This window comes from Thamnophis sirtalis, unplaced genomic scaffold (genome assembly GCF_051295495.1).
Source record: "Thamnophis sirtalis isolate CommonGarterSnake01/CBP01778 unplaced genomic scaffold, rThaSir2_p1.2 scaffold_4, whole genome shotgun sequence".
NCBI lineage: Eukaryota > Metazoa > Chordata > Lepidosauria > Squamata > Natricidae > Thamnophis > Thamnophis sirtalis.
The window spans coordinates 135,052,544-135,067,475 of NW_028261384.1; the positions used below are offsets into that span (position 1 = coordinate 135,052,544).

General features: G+C 37.6%; 1 pseudogene; it reads right to left on the reverse strand.

Moving 5' to 3' along the window:
• Window positions 1-511: 511 nt before the first annotated feature.
• LOC148046753 (vomeronasal type-2 receptor 26-like) lies at window positions 512-14,227 on the reverse strand (annotated as a pseudogene).
• Window positions 14,228-14,932: the final 705 nt, after the last annotated feature.

Below are 14,932 nucleotides of genomic sequence, written 5' to 3' on the forward strand. Positions count from 1 at the left end.
CAGAACTTTTCCTCTTAATTTCGTTACTCATAAACAGTGTGGATTTAGGGAATGTAGTTCTTCAGCTTTAACATTTGGATCATTTTCAATATCACAAAATAATATTAATACATTGGGGGAAAAAACCACTTGAATGGGATATAATAGAGCAATGGTTCTCAACTTTTCCTAATGCCGAGACCCTTTAATACAGTTCCTCAAGTTGTGGTGACCCCCAACCATAAGATTATTTTATGTTTTCCATATTTTTTCAAAATATATGTTTTCAAAAGGTCTTAGGCAACCCCTGTGAAAGGGTTGTTTGACCCCCAAAGGGATCCTAACCCACGAACCACTGTAACAGAGTGAATGAATTCAAAATTCTCATTTTCAGTTTTGTCTTCATTTGCAATAAAGGTGTCAATAGAGAATACTGAACGCAGAATAATAGAGTTAGAAGGGACCTTGGAGGTCTTCTCGTCCAACTCCCTGCTTAAGCAGGAGACCATATATCCCTGATGGAAAAAGATATTCAAACATTTTTTCTTATCAATTGTTCCCTGTTGTTTAAACCAGGCCTAAATACTATAATATAGCACTTGGGGAAAAAGATACATCCTAGAAGCACTGCACTAGAGCTCAAGATGGAGAAGATCTCCACAGCCACCGTGGCTTTTCCTTTGGTGCTCAGGTAGGTTGGCACAAAGGAGACCCACACACTGCAGAAAGCCAACATGCTGAAGGTGATGAACTTGGCTTCGTTAAAGGTGTCAGGCAGTTTACGAGCCTGGAAAGCTACAATGAAGCTGGCAAATGAAAGGAAGGCCATATAGCTCAGGACACAATAAAACATAACAACTGACCCCTCATTACATTGTAGAACCATTTTTTCAGTGATTGAGTGCACATCTAATTCTGGGAATGGGGGAGAGGTGGATAACCAAACAATGCAGATGCTTGCTTGGAATAGAGAGCAGAGAAGGACAATAGAAACAGCTAGTCTTTTCCCCACCCATGTCCTCAACCAAGATCCTGGCTTGGTAGCCTTGAAGGCAAGAGAAACAAGGATGGTTTTGGCCAACACACAAGAGATGGACAATGAGAAGGTGAGTCAAAATGCAGACTGTCTGAGGAGACAGGTGACTCTTCCAGGTTGTCCAATGAAGAGCAAAGAGCAGAAGAAGCAAAGCAGAAGGGAGATGAGGAGAGTGTAGGTGAGATCTCGGTTGTTGGCTTTCACAATAGGACTGTCTTTGTGTTTAATAAATATTCCCAACACCCATATTGTAGTGAGGAAAAATAAAGTGGCAACAGTGGTTAAAATGAGTCCTAAAGGTTCTTCATAAGACAAGAAGCTAATTGTTTTCATGATGCATCCATCTTTCTTCTGGTTTGCATATTGATCATCAGGACATTGAAAGCAAGCAACAGCGTCTAAAAAGAAAAAAAATATCAACAGAGGTTCATAAGAATGATAATTAATAATATTCATATGGCTCCACACCCTGATGTTTATGCCTTTGTACCAAAAATATGATCTACAGTATGAAAATACATTTGAACATCTCCCTATCTATATTTTGTGTGTTGTGATATTAAGTCAAATATTACTTTTATTATATACAAGGAAAATTGCAAACCACATGAAAATCCATTTTATCTTTATTTGCTTTCCTATAATAAGGAATGCTCCAATGAAGACTTGTGAATATCTGAAGTGATCATTTCCATATTCAAAATCAGGTTGACTTATTGAATATTGAATCATATTCACCTCATTTCAAAATATGGTACATAAGTATTCAACTAATTCTTATAATCCTTGAATACAATAAATGTATATAATATAGATAGATAGATAGAAAGATAGATGGATGGATGGATGGATAGATAGATAGATAGATTTATATATTTTATAAATACATTATACACACACAGACACAAAATTTATATAAATAAATACAATAAAACATAATAAATAAACTTGAATACAATAAATATTCAAGAAATTCAAAGTGAAAATGAAAGATAATGTATCAAGGAGGAAATTGTAAAAAGATGAGTAATTACATATTTCAATTGAAAACCCTAAAGGAAATAGGATTATCTTTTTTTCTGTAAGAAAAGTATATATCCCTTTTTATTTAATATTTTTTTTATTTTTGCTTTCTTTCTATGATTTTTTAAATATTTCATTTCTTGTGTTTACCCCCATTAAGAGAGTATTGGAATCAGTCAGCATTACACATAAAATACATATTTAGATAATACACATCCAAGAGAGCTACACACTTTGCGGAAAATATGAAAAAGGATTTTTCAGTGAAACAAAATTGCTCAGAAATAGGTAAATAGGTAGGTAGGTAGATATGTAGCAAGTGATTTAATCATATTCCTCATTATTTCTACAGGATTTTCATTATTGTTAAGAGAGATGTTTCATTAGTTTGTCCACTCTTCCTAAGAAATAAATATTCACTTCCATAAATTTCATAAATTGTTTTCATTATGGTATTTCAAGAGTGTCCTTATTTAGTTGGTCCACTCCGGAGGTTTTTCATAGCAATACCAAATGTTTCAATTTAAATAGCAAGACATCACTTCTGAAATCCTTCCTTCCTTCCTTCCTTCCTTCCTTCCTTCCTTCCTTCCTTCCTTCCTTCCTTCTTTCCCTCCCTCCATCCCTCCCTCCCTCCCTCCAATACAATGACTATAGTCATTGTATTATATGTAGTTTTTAAATTGTAGAATCACTTATGTAATTTCTTATTATTCATACTTTTTTAAAAAATGTCTGAAATATTTTGTGTGTTTTTGTGTGTCCATGCCATATATTCTCAAAATTGCCAATGTTTCTCATTCTCCATTATGATGGTTGCTTGGTTATAAAGCTGAAACAGTTCCAAGATTTATTTATTTATTTATTTATTTATTTATTTATTTATTTATTTATTTATTTGATTGATTGATTGATTGATTGATTGATTGATTGATTGAAACATTGTTGTGATTGCTGTTGAGTGGTCATCATCATTATGTGTAATTCTATTGTGGGAACCTATAATTTTTCACGTATTAATGAATTTGATTTCATTGTCCCATTCAATTTCCAAGGAAACTCCTATCCATGCACAATCAGACATTTTAATTAGTTGAAAGGGTTCCCCAGAATAGACAGTATAACAACAAAATCAAATGATTTGTAAACTTACCCATCCCTTTGGAGATTTTTCCCTCTGGGCAGGGAACACAATCATAACAGCAGAATTTTTTTCCTTCCTTCTTCTTTTTCTGATATCCATGGTAACAATATTCATTACACAGAGATATGGGAAGCACCTAGTTATCAATATTAAAATATTAGAATTTAAAAAGTTATTGTTTTCAAGAAAATTCAGATGTTATGCTGAACATAGATTATGAACATTCATTTTTCCTTATGGTTTTATTTTTTGATCACAATTGATCTGGATTTCCAGTTTTTGTTTAATTAAATCCATGTGAGAATTTCAACATATGTTTTATTAATTCAAACCATCCATTTGACCAGAAGTATTGAGTCAATCCATCCCAGGTTTGAAGACAGATTTGAAAAAGTGATGGATTGAATCAGACAAGTTTAGAATGGAATAGAATAGAATAATAGAGTTGGAAGGGACCTTGGATGTCTTCTAGCCCAACCCCCTGCTTAGCCAGTAAACATTACACTGCTCAGAAAATGGTTATCCAATCTTTTCTGCAAAACTTCCAGTGTTGGAGCATTCAAAACATCCGGAGGCCAGTTATTCCACTCTTTAATTAATCAGGAAATTTCTCCTTAGTTTTAAGTTGCTTCTCTCCTTGATTAGTTTTCACCAATTGCGTCTTGTCCCGCCCTTGGGTGCTTTGGAGAACAGCTTGACTCCCTCTTTTTGTGGTAGCAAATTTGCTTTAAATCAAATCAAAGTTTCATTCAACCAAGGAAATATAGTCATTTAAATGCATTTATTTTCTGACACATTTTCAGTTTACTGTTTGGGAGAAATCTAATAGTATGCCAGGCATTAGTGAAGTTAGTTTTCCATGTTTGAATGTCATTTTTTTCTCATTTGACTCTTCGTGGTGGTTTGCCTGGAAGGAGAACATTACATTTCGAAGTCAAAAGAATCCACAGGAGAATGGTCATAAAAATTCTTTTGAAACCATACCTGGTTAAATGATCTATGCCAAACAATCATGTCTTCATTAATGACTAATTCCTCTCCTTTTGCAGCATCAGGATCCACTTTTCCAATCCTGTGTCTCTGGAAAGTGGAATTGGGAAAGGCAACTATGTTTACAATATCAAATCCACCTTCCATCTTTTTTTGATCATAAAAAGTCAGAGCTTCTCCAAGAGAATTGTTGAATTTCATGCCTCTGAGAAATTGGTGGAGCTATAGGATTCAGAATTATAAAAGAGGGAAAAACAATAGAAATGTATGAGTAATTTCATCATAGTTGTACTATACTTTTGATGGAGAAACTCTGCAAACATGCAAAGTCCATTCCTCCAACTTCTTGAGAACCTGTTTGCTATCTTTTGCATATGGGAATAACAAGTTCTGATATTTCAGTTTGAACAATAGTCAAATGAAATATTAGGTGTACTGTAGCCTTCCATATCTTTTTGAACCCAGTCCTTCATGTTGCCTAGGAAGAGACATACGAAAAACTAGAGAAGCAATTTCCAAATTTGTTTCCACCCATTTTTTTTATTGTGTAATATTTTCAGCTGCTAAGGACATAAGTACTAAAGTATAATTGGTTAAGCAAAGCAGCATTCCTCAGTTATCTTCAGTAAAAGGTAAAATTACTAAAAAACCATTATCTACACATCTAGGCCTGGATAAAGCAATAGATGCAATTGATATAGACTTCTGTAAAATCTTTGATTTAATGACAAGCTACTGTTAAAACTAATCCCTTTATTGCATTTCCGGATCCCTGCACAAGTGGATAGCTGTGTTCCTGTCAAACAGCAAAAAGTAGTTAAAATAAGGAGTGTCCTATCAAACCCTGCACCACTTAAGAGTGGTGTAGCCCAAGGCAGCGTTTTAGGAGCCACATTCTTTGTGCTTTACATAAATGACCTTTGCAATCATATTATGAGCCGTTGCATCCTCTTCGCTGATGACGTAAAACTATTTAACCCCACCGACAAATACTGCTGCCCTACAAAGCAAAAACAACTATTGCACTTTGGGGAGAGATTTATTAACATGATCAAAGTGATATATTACAAACAAAATGCAAAGGCGATAGTAAATGGAGACATAACTGACAAGATTAAAATTAAGAAAGATACAAGACAAGGATGTCTCCTGTCTCTCCTGCTATTTACAATGACACCGGGAGTATTGAATAGAAACATTTGTCAGGATACAGAGATAAAGGGTATGAAAGTAAAAAAGGAAAAGTATAAACCACAAGTGTTCACAGATGACTTAGTATTTATTTTGGAAGACCCATTAGAAACAGGGCCATAATAAACTAAAAAGGTAGAAGAAGAGGGGTAAGTAGCAGAATTGAAAAGAGAACATTAACTCTAAGTCTCTTCCTCTGTCTCCTCTAAAGTTTGAGGCTGTGCTGCCTCTTCTCTCTCCTGCAAACAGTTTCTGAAATGTGTTCCCTTCTTCCAAGAAAATTGCTCCTTCACCATAGTCCATCATATCAGCTATCTTTTACTTTTGCCATTTCCCACAATTGCAGGGATGCAAATAGAGGGAGGCAAGTAAATATCATTAATAGACCAATGTTCAAACCCATTTGGGTATGGTAGTTGCCACTTCCCAGTCTGAATCATATACCCATATGTTGTACTTTACTATTTACTAATACAAATTACAATTTACTAATACAAATGACTATTTACTAATACAAATGACTATTTACTAACACACAAATCACCTGCCATGGCTCTGATTCTTGATATTCTGATGATTTATGCCTCAAAAAATACCTGTGATTAGATCGAAGTGAGAAGAGAGCATGTAAAGCTTGAGCCAATATGTAGATAGCATTATAGAGACTATAGCTGTGCCCAGACATCTCCACCTCAAAAAGAGCCCCAGGAATGTCCCATAGCTTCTCCTCTCCGGTGCATATGTGATTGTCCACGTCGGTCAAAGAAGGGGATGGTAATGAGCAATCAAAGACTTGTTCCCAGAAAAGTGGGAAAAAACCATCTCCTGGAATCCAAGGAGGTTTTATGAACTTCAAGAATTCCTTGAAGCCTGGAATTTCTTTGGAGTGAATTGTAAAGCAAATGGAACCATCAAAGAACTGCCAATCCCATTTTTTATTCATTCCTGTTAAGAAATAATCCATCTGGGCAGTCATGATCCACACCTTTCCCAAGGAACTCTGCTCGTGTCCAGGATCAAGCCAAAAAATTATATTTGTTAACCATGTAATGGTCAAAGATTCTCCACAGAGGACAAAGGTGTTGATCTTCATATCAATTATGTGTTTGTAAATATTTTGCCCTGTCTTAAACATCTCAAAAAATTTATCCCAGTAGGTTAATAATGGAATTCTTTCCATACAAGCAGAGCAGATGCCATGCTGGGAAAAAAGGGACTCCATGATCTGCAGAAAATGTTCCCCTTCCATTTTATCAATAGCAATGAGCCCGACCCAAATCCACCCAAAATATTGAAGCAGTCGGATTATCCCAATGTACTGTGAAGACTCATTTGGGACCATGGAGTAATAGAAGGGAACCTCTGTGCTGTAAGCATCTTGTGGGCTAAATGATCCATATGTTAGCTAAAAGAAACACATATTATGGGAATATAAGAAAGAAATAAGGAAGGAATTTTAATTCCTGTGTTTCCAAAAATCCTACCTGTGGAATCTTGTAAAACTTCACTAGATCTTTGATATGGGAAGATGTTCCAAAGCTAAGGCCTCCTATGATAGAGATGAGATTTCTCCTGGTGTCACATTTATAGTTGGGGACTAATCTCTCTGATCTGAAGAGCAGATCCATCGTGGTCCGATAGGTCATGATGGCATTGTAGTAGCTATCGTGAATGTAGAAGCCAAGAGTGACATTGGACAAGATTTTTGGATTCTCATTGATCTCCTTCACAGCAAAGACCAGGGAAAGGACATGTTGGTAAAATTTTGTTAGCACGCTAAAAAGGGGATAATTTTACACATATCATTAAATATTTCCTGATTATTTTTCCTGGAGCTTCAGAGAGATTCTTTACCCCATATGCATGCACAATTGGAGAATGACCAATCCAACTCTATTCTTAACTCTCCTCCACTGAACTTGTGATTTTCATTGTTGCAGATTGAATCAAAATGTAGCCAATATTCCTGAAAACACATGGTCCCACATAACAGAATGTTCTCATTGTGAAATAAAATAATCTACTTTTCTCTTTATTCATTGCAAATTCCTACATAGAGATAACACAAAGGTTGAATGCTAAGAATTGCTTACTCTGGATGTCCAAAATACTCCTGAGATGGATGCTGCTCAAATGAAACTTCGTTGAATTGGTAGTTAGCCATGGATACCATCCCACCAATGACAAAGTCTCCTTGCTGGTACCATTCATTTGGAACAGGTATGGCTTCTGGGTGAAACAGCGGAGACTCCACTCTGAAGAGTGGAAATAGGAGAATGAAGAGCATTCTGCACATTAAATGCTCTCAAAGTATGGACCTTCCTCCAGCAGCAGCTTCCCATGTTACTCTGCATATAACAGCCTCAATATTGCTGTCAAGAGCAAGGCTGAAGCCTGATTCTTAGCCCTGATTCTTATTGTATGTAGTGATAATCCTGAAAAAGCTCTCAATGGCCATGTAGAGTTCCAGCAACACAACTTAATTTGGGGCAGTTGAAATCACAAGACTTGTGTGTTCTTGCCTTCTACTCCTCAGTGCCCATGGGGCAGTCTTTTTCATATTTTCTATTCTCTGATGTCTTCTTCATTTGTTTACAGTTTCAATGACTGGAGAATATTATCACCATTGGAATAATTTCAGTGAGGACTTCATTATGTTTCTCTCCCTCTCTCTGTGTGTGTGAGTGTGTGTATAAATATATACCATATTTTTTCAGAGTAGAAGACACTTCTTTTTCATTAAAAAAAAAAAGGCTGAAAATCTCGGTGCATCTTATACACTGAATACAGCATTTTTGCCTCCCGAAAACCCTTTCCCTTCACCAAGATGGCCATGCATATCTTGTAGGAGGCTTTCAGAGAGATTCTGGGACCGGGATGTGCAGTCAGGGGAGGCAGGGGATTCAGGGCTTCACCACTGTCATCATGAAAAGAAAAAAAAAATAAAAGGAAAAAAGGCTGAGGTAGTTGCTGCCAGAGTCACAGTTGATGACTCTGCTTAGTGCTTAACTGTTTAAAAAAGCCTCTAAAAAGTGCCTCTAGGAGGAGGCGAGAGAACCACGTGCCTCATTTAGTCTATCTTTATGATCACTTGAGCAGAGTTAAGCAAGGGTTATAAGGTGAAAAATTCCTTATGTAGATGAGACACGTGGTTCTCTCGCCTCCTCCTGTAGAGGGCACATTTTTAGAGGCTTTTTTTAAACAGTTAAGCAGAGTCATTCATTGGAGGCTCTGGCAGCAGCTAACCCAGCCTGACTTTAGCAGTTCTTGCATTTTTCTTTTTACATTTTTTACATTTTCATCATGGCAGACAAGAGGAGAGTTGAAATCCTCTGTGAAACAGGTGGAAAAGGTATGTGGGTTGGAGGGAGGGGGGAGGAATTCAAAATTATTGTAATTTGTAAGTAATTGTAATTTGTATTATTGTAAGTAATTTGTGTGTTTGTGTGTGTGTGTGTGCGTGTGTGTGTTTTACCTCCCTCTGTTGGTGCGCGGGCTGGCACTTTTTTTTTTTTAATTTTTAAAGCCCTGCCACTGTGTCCACTATAGAGCGGGATGCATCCCCTGTGTATGGCAGACACAGCAGCAGGGCTTCGGCGGGTCTTTCGGAAAAGCCCCGCCGAAGCCCCGGTGCTGGCAGACATAGGGAGGCTTTTGCCTGCTTGCCTCACCGGCCATGAACCTCACTGCACATCACTGTTCTGGGGGCTGGAGAGGGCAGAAATGAACAAAGAAATGGGCTGATTTTTGCTCAGTTTTGTTCCCCCAGGCCCCAGGAGCACTCTGTAAGCTTCCTAAAGGTTATCAATGCCCCTTTTGTGGCAAAAAAAAACCCCATTTTCACAAAAAATGGACCGTTTTTGCTCGTTATTGCCCCCCCACCCAGGAGCACTCTATAAGCCTCCTAAGGGCTATTCATTCCCTTTTTTGAAAAAAAATGGGCCCATTTGATTAAATAATTGGCAGTCAACCTGGCTTCACCCCAATCTAAATTATGCTCCATTTCAGGCACACATAATATGTTACTAAACTTTCCCTCCAGACATGGAATCAGCACATTGCCTTTTCCTATGACTTTAGCCTTCTGGCCATTTGCCAAAGCTACTGCATCTCCTCCAGCTGGACACATTCCGAAAAACAGTTTTGAATTATTAACAATTGTTTGATTGGCCCAGTGGTGGGTTTCAAAATTTTTTGGAACCTCTTCTGTAGGTGTGACCTGCTTTCCGGGTCCTCTGGTGGAACTTCTTCTAATAGGTTCAGCAGATTTGACAAACCAGTTCTACCGAACTGGTGCGAACCAGTAGGAACCCTACCTCTGGATTGGCCCGACTATCTATTAACCATTTGTCTCTGTTATTACAATAGCTAAATTTTGCAATGGCAGTTTGTCCATCTGTTGTTTTTCTATGTTGTAAACAGACTTTTTTTAAAGGAGTCTTATCACCCCAGATGAAACGCCATCATTGTTCCCATTTTTTCTTCTTAGAAATTCTTTGCTGGGCTGTAATCTGGTCTCTTCTGGTCTCTCCAGCCATCATGTATTTCCCTTTGGTGCTCAGATAATATGACAGAAAGACTATGTATCTTGTCTTACATATATTAACTGCAACTACAATTGTATTTGCACAAGAATGGAAAAAAGATGAAGTACCGTCAGATGAGAGTGTAATGAAACAAAATATTAGAATGGACAGAAATGGACAGAGGAATGCTCATTGGTTTTTTTAAAAATATATTTTTATTTTCAAAAGAAACATACAAATCCTCCTTCTTTACATATTGTAGAAAGTGTATCAGTTGGTTACAAAAGGCTTTTGTGCATCTCTTCCACCATCATCAAATATAATTCATATTAACTCTAATATATTAACTCAGATATTTATTATATTACCATCATCATACCGCCACCTTTATTTAACTATGATTATTTAAACGTCCTTCATCATAAAATATACCAAGATTTAATACATAACCACGTACTGGCCTTTCATTTACTTATTTATAAAATCCTCCATTAACATTAAATCCTCATATCCTATTCTAGCTAAACATCCATAATATTTAATACCAAAATTTTCTAATCATCCTTTCCAAATTCCTGTTTACCATTTACATCTAATTCCCTTATATTATACCCATACATATATATATATATATATATATATATATATATATATATATATATATATATATATATATATATATATATATATATATATATATATATATATATATATATATATATATATATATACTTTATTATCATTATCCTTTATTTAACTAGATCCTATATCCTAATATTTCCCCCCTAATAATTAAAAGTTAGATGTGTCTAATTTTGTTCTTTTTTAATTGTAATTGTTATTAATGACCTTTATAAATATAGTCCAAAAGTATTTCTAGCCTTCCCTTCAAGGGTAACATTCAATATTCATATCCAATTATTACTTATCATTAACACTAGACATTGTATATATTACTATCATTATCAATTTTTATTTAACTATACCTATTGTCACTAAGTTTAGCTAAGTTTAGCTAGTTTTAAATTATACTCTTCGATCTATCAACCTAATGCTCATTGTTAAAGATATAGAAGAAACTGAATATTTTTTGACGGGGGAGGTATTTTACCAATGGATAGACAATAGAAACAGAAGTTAGAAAGTAGGAGATATGTATGTATGTATGTATGTATGTATGTATGTATGTATGTATATGTGTATATGTGTATATGTGTATATGTGTATATGTGTATGCATGTATGCATGCATGCATGCATGCATGCATGCATGTATTTAGAGTCACAACTCCTGGTATGCCCAAATATCCCCTTTATCAGCAAAAATACAACACAGACACATAGACACACAGACACACAGACACACAGACACACAGACACACAGACACACAGACACACAGACACACAGACACACAGACACACAGACACACAGACACACAGACACACAGACACACATACATACATACATACATACATACATACATACATACATACATACATACATACAATACATTCCTATTTCCCTGATTTCCCTTAGCTGATAAAGGAGGCGAGCCTGTGGCCTAGTGGCTAATACAACTGCCTAATATGTACAGCCCAGGTTCAAATCCCAGTAAGGGTATGGCTAGCTGATGAGAGCTAAATAGCTTGAAATAGATCTATACTAGTCTCCGTTTATTTATTTATCAGCAGAAATGCAACACAAATGTAACAAAGGCAACAGTAAAAAAAATAATGGCTTTCTGTCTGGATGGTCTCTTGTGATGAGCTGATAGGCAGAGAATGGAAGCATTAGACTTCCTCCCATATTTGGGCATACTAGGGGTTGTGACACAATATATATGTGTGTGCGTTTGTGTGTGTGTGTGTGTATACATACATATATAGGAAGAGAAAGAGGAAGAAGAAGAGGAAGAGGAGGAGGAGGAGGAGGAAGAAAAAGAAGAAGAGGAGGAGGAGGAGGAGGAGGAGGAGGAGGAGGAGGAGGAGGAGGAGGAGGAGGAGGAGGAGAATACATTTCAATGCCAGGAGACCTGAGCCATCGTCCCATCTTTTCCAGTACATGGTCAAGAAAATATAGCTATCAGATTTCCCCCAAAACTGGCTTTGGTTAGACCTAATGGGAAATGTTGGCTGAGAAGGAGGTTTTGCAAGAGTAAATGATAAAAAAGAATTGTTTCCTTGACTTGGCTAAATGAGATGGTGGTGGCCTAAGGTGAATTATGAGTAATCTTTCAAAGTACAGATTTTTTTTTTACTCTTTTTCTCCCAGATGTCCTTATTCAAGTTTGAGACTGCCAAAGAAACAGAAGTGGAATATAGTCATTTTGTAAATCATAACCTTATCCTCTACTCCCTTGTGATTTTAGGCAATTTTGTTTGTCTAAACTCTGTACATGGTTATTGTGAGAACTGCAGTTAATGTCCCATAGCTAGTGCTATTTTCTTTCTCTTCTGTTGCAATCTTCTTTATTCTTACCTTGACCTTACACATAGGGGGAAAAAAAAACAGAAACTTAAACTTTTGAGAATTACATTACCTACATCAACTAACATTACCTCTGACATTATTGCTAACTTGTTAGGTCACAGAAATCCCACTGAAGATGTGACTTTGAGAATGTGATTACTCCAATATACAGAGAAAATCTACAACAGTACATTGGTGTTCCTTCAAATGGAAAAGCCAAAGCAAATGAATGTAATTCTTTCCACCTCTTCAAACAATCCACTTAAACATCTCTCAATCAACTATTCCTATACTAAAAATCTCACAATTTTCACCAGAATCACATTTCAGTGTTTAACCCAAGAAGAAACAGGATATGATAAGCATCTTTGGCTTCAAATAGGAGTTGTAAAATCTCAGCTTAAAATGTTATCTTGACAACTGCTATAGGCTGTTCTTGAGGATTGGCGTTTCTTAGATAACCTAAATTAGGTTTGCAATAAAGAATTAGGAAGAGGCTCACTTTGCTCTTTGCCATTTTTTTTTAAAATAACTTTATTGGGATTTTAAATGAGAAAGATAAAAAATGAATGCTAAGTAATATTTAGAAAAAAAGTACCAAATAAGTACAAAATGAAAAAGAAACAATGCCAAACATTCTACCTGTGTTTTTGTGCTGACTCATTCTCTCTGACTACCGTGTTTTCCCAAAAATAAAATAGGATCTTATTTTCTTTTGACTCACAAAATATTGCTTGGGCCTTATTACTGGGGTGGGTTATTGTTTTGGAGTTGCCAGGTGGCTACTCTCTTGCAAGCGGGTGCCCCAAGAGCCGGGCACAGCCTCGGGGGCAAAGGGCTGTGTTGCACTATCACAGCAGCACAACACATCAGCCATGAGGTGATCATGCTCATGAGCAGCCCCCCTTTCCAACTTGGCAGAGAGCCACTCACTGACACAGTGATATCCCAAAGTGAGACAGAGAGACTTCTGGCAGCTGGTCCACAACCATAGAGCATACCCCCAGAGGGGCCGCTGCCGGAAGACACAGCAGTGGATCTCCGGAGTTTGGAAGCCAGAGAATAGGTTATGCTCAGAGAGCCACGGCGGTGCCTTGGTCCTGCAGGGAAAGCTGGGTCAGGGCAGGTTGCTTCTGGGGGGCACGCAAGGTGGGGGCAGAATAGGTGCTCGTGCAACCTGCCTTTCCAGCCAGGTGGAGCACCATGCACTGACCTAAAAGTCTCCTGAATGCGCCAAGCCACGGGAGCTGGGGATTGGCAGAGCGCCACGTGGCTTAGTGCCTTTGGGATATCACTGGGTCAGTGAGTGGCACTCTGCCTGGCTGGAAAGGGGAGTTGCCAGGCAGCTGCTTGTGAGCATGGTCACCTCATGGCTGCTGTGTTGCACTGCTGCGACAGTGCAACACAGCCATTTGCCCCTGAGGCTGTGCCCGGCTCTTCAGGTGCCCGCTCATAAGAGACCAATCGCCAGGCAACCTCCCGCTCCAGCTGGGCACAGCACCACTCACCAACCTTGCAGTATCCTGAAGGCAGCAAGCAAAGTGAGCCCCTTTGCCCCCCTCCCCTTCCCGGCTCCTACAGCTTGGCGCCTTCTGGATATCGCTAGGTTTCTGAGTGGCGCTCTGCCTGGCTGGAGGGGGAGTGTTCAAGGGGCTTATTTTCAGGGGAGGGCTTATAATTTTTCCCACCCAAAAATATGGCATGGCCTTATTATCAGAACATGTTGTATCTTCATGCTATATTTGAATAAATTACCAGCTGTGTTTTTCTTTTCTTTCCAAAGTATTGAAGTTCTAGTTCCAAAGATTTACTAAAGCTTTTATTTGCACAAATGTTGTTTTGATGCCATTTGTCACCCAGTTGCTTCATGTAGATTTTTAAAATGGAATGGCAAAAGTAGAGAGTTCTGTGGCAACCCAGGCAACTGGATCAAAGTTTATTCAACTTTTAACTAACTTAATTGCTCTGATTTTGAGGCAGCCGGGAGAAAACGGCCAAAATATGACCATATCACCTGGGTATATGAGCCCCCAGGCTCTAACTAGCTTTTGAATATCAATACAGACTTAATATGGATTTTTATGAAGTTGCAACAAACCTTACTGGAACAGTATGGCAAGACGCTGTAAAGGAGGGGCACAGGAAGCCAAGTGTGGATGTAGGATAGAACAAAAGTGAAACTGCTGATAGCTTAGGACATTATAGGAACTTCTCTTTCTGTATTTTTCCTATGCGCTTCTCTGTTTGTAACATTCCAAAATGAACTTCTCCTTTTCGAAATGTCATGTTTGTCTCGTGTATGGAAACGCCTTGAGAATGCACAGTGTGGAACACGGCATAAAAGTAGTGTCCTGGGCAAAGCCCAGGCAGTTCAGATTTTGGTATGTGAACACGCTGAACTCGATACATCAATAAACCTGTTTCTCATGCACCTTCATGATCTCACGTTCCGTTTTTCTTGAGCATTGTGGCGAAAGGCTCAATCTGCTGCAACAATTTAACCTTTTTAGATACTTATGGTCTGGATGGTTGAGTCTTCATTGACATATTGCAATACATTTTGGAAAGGAATCT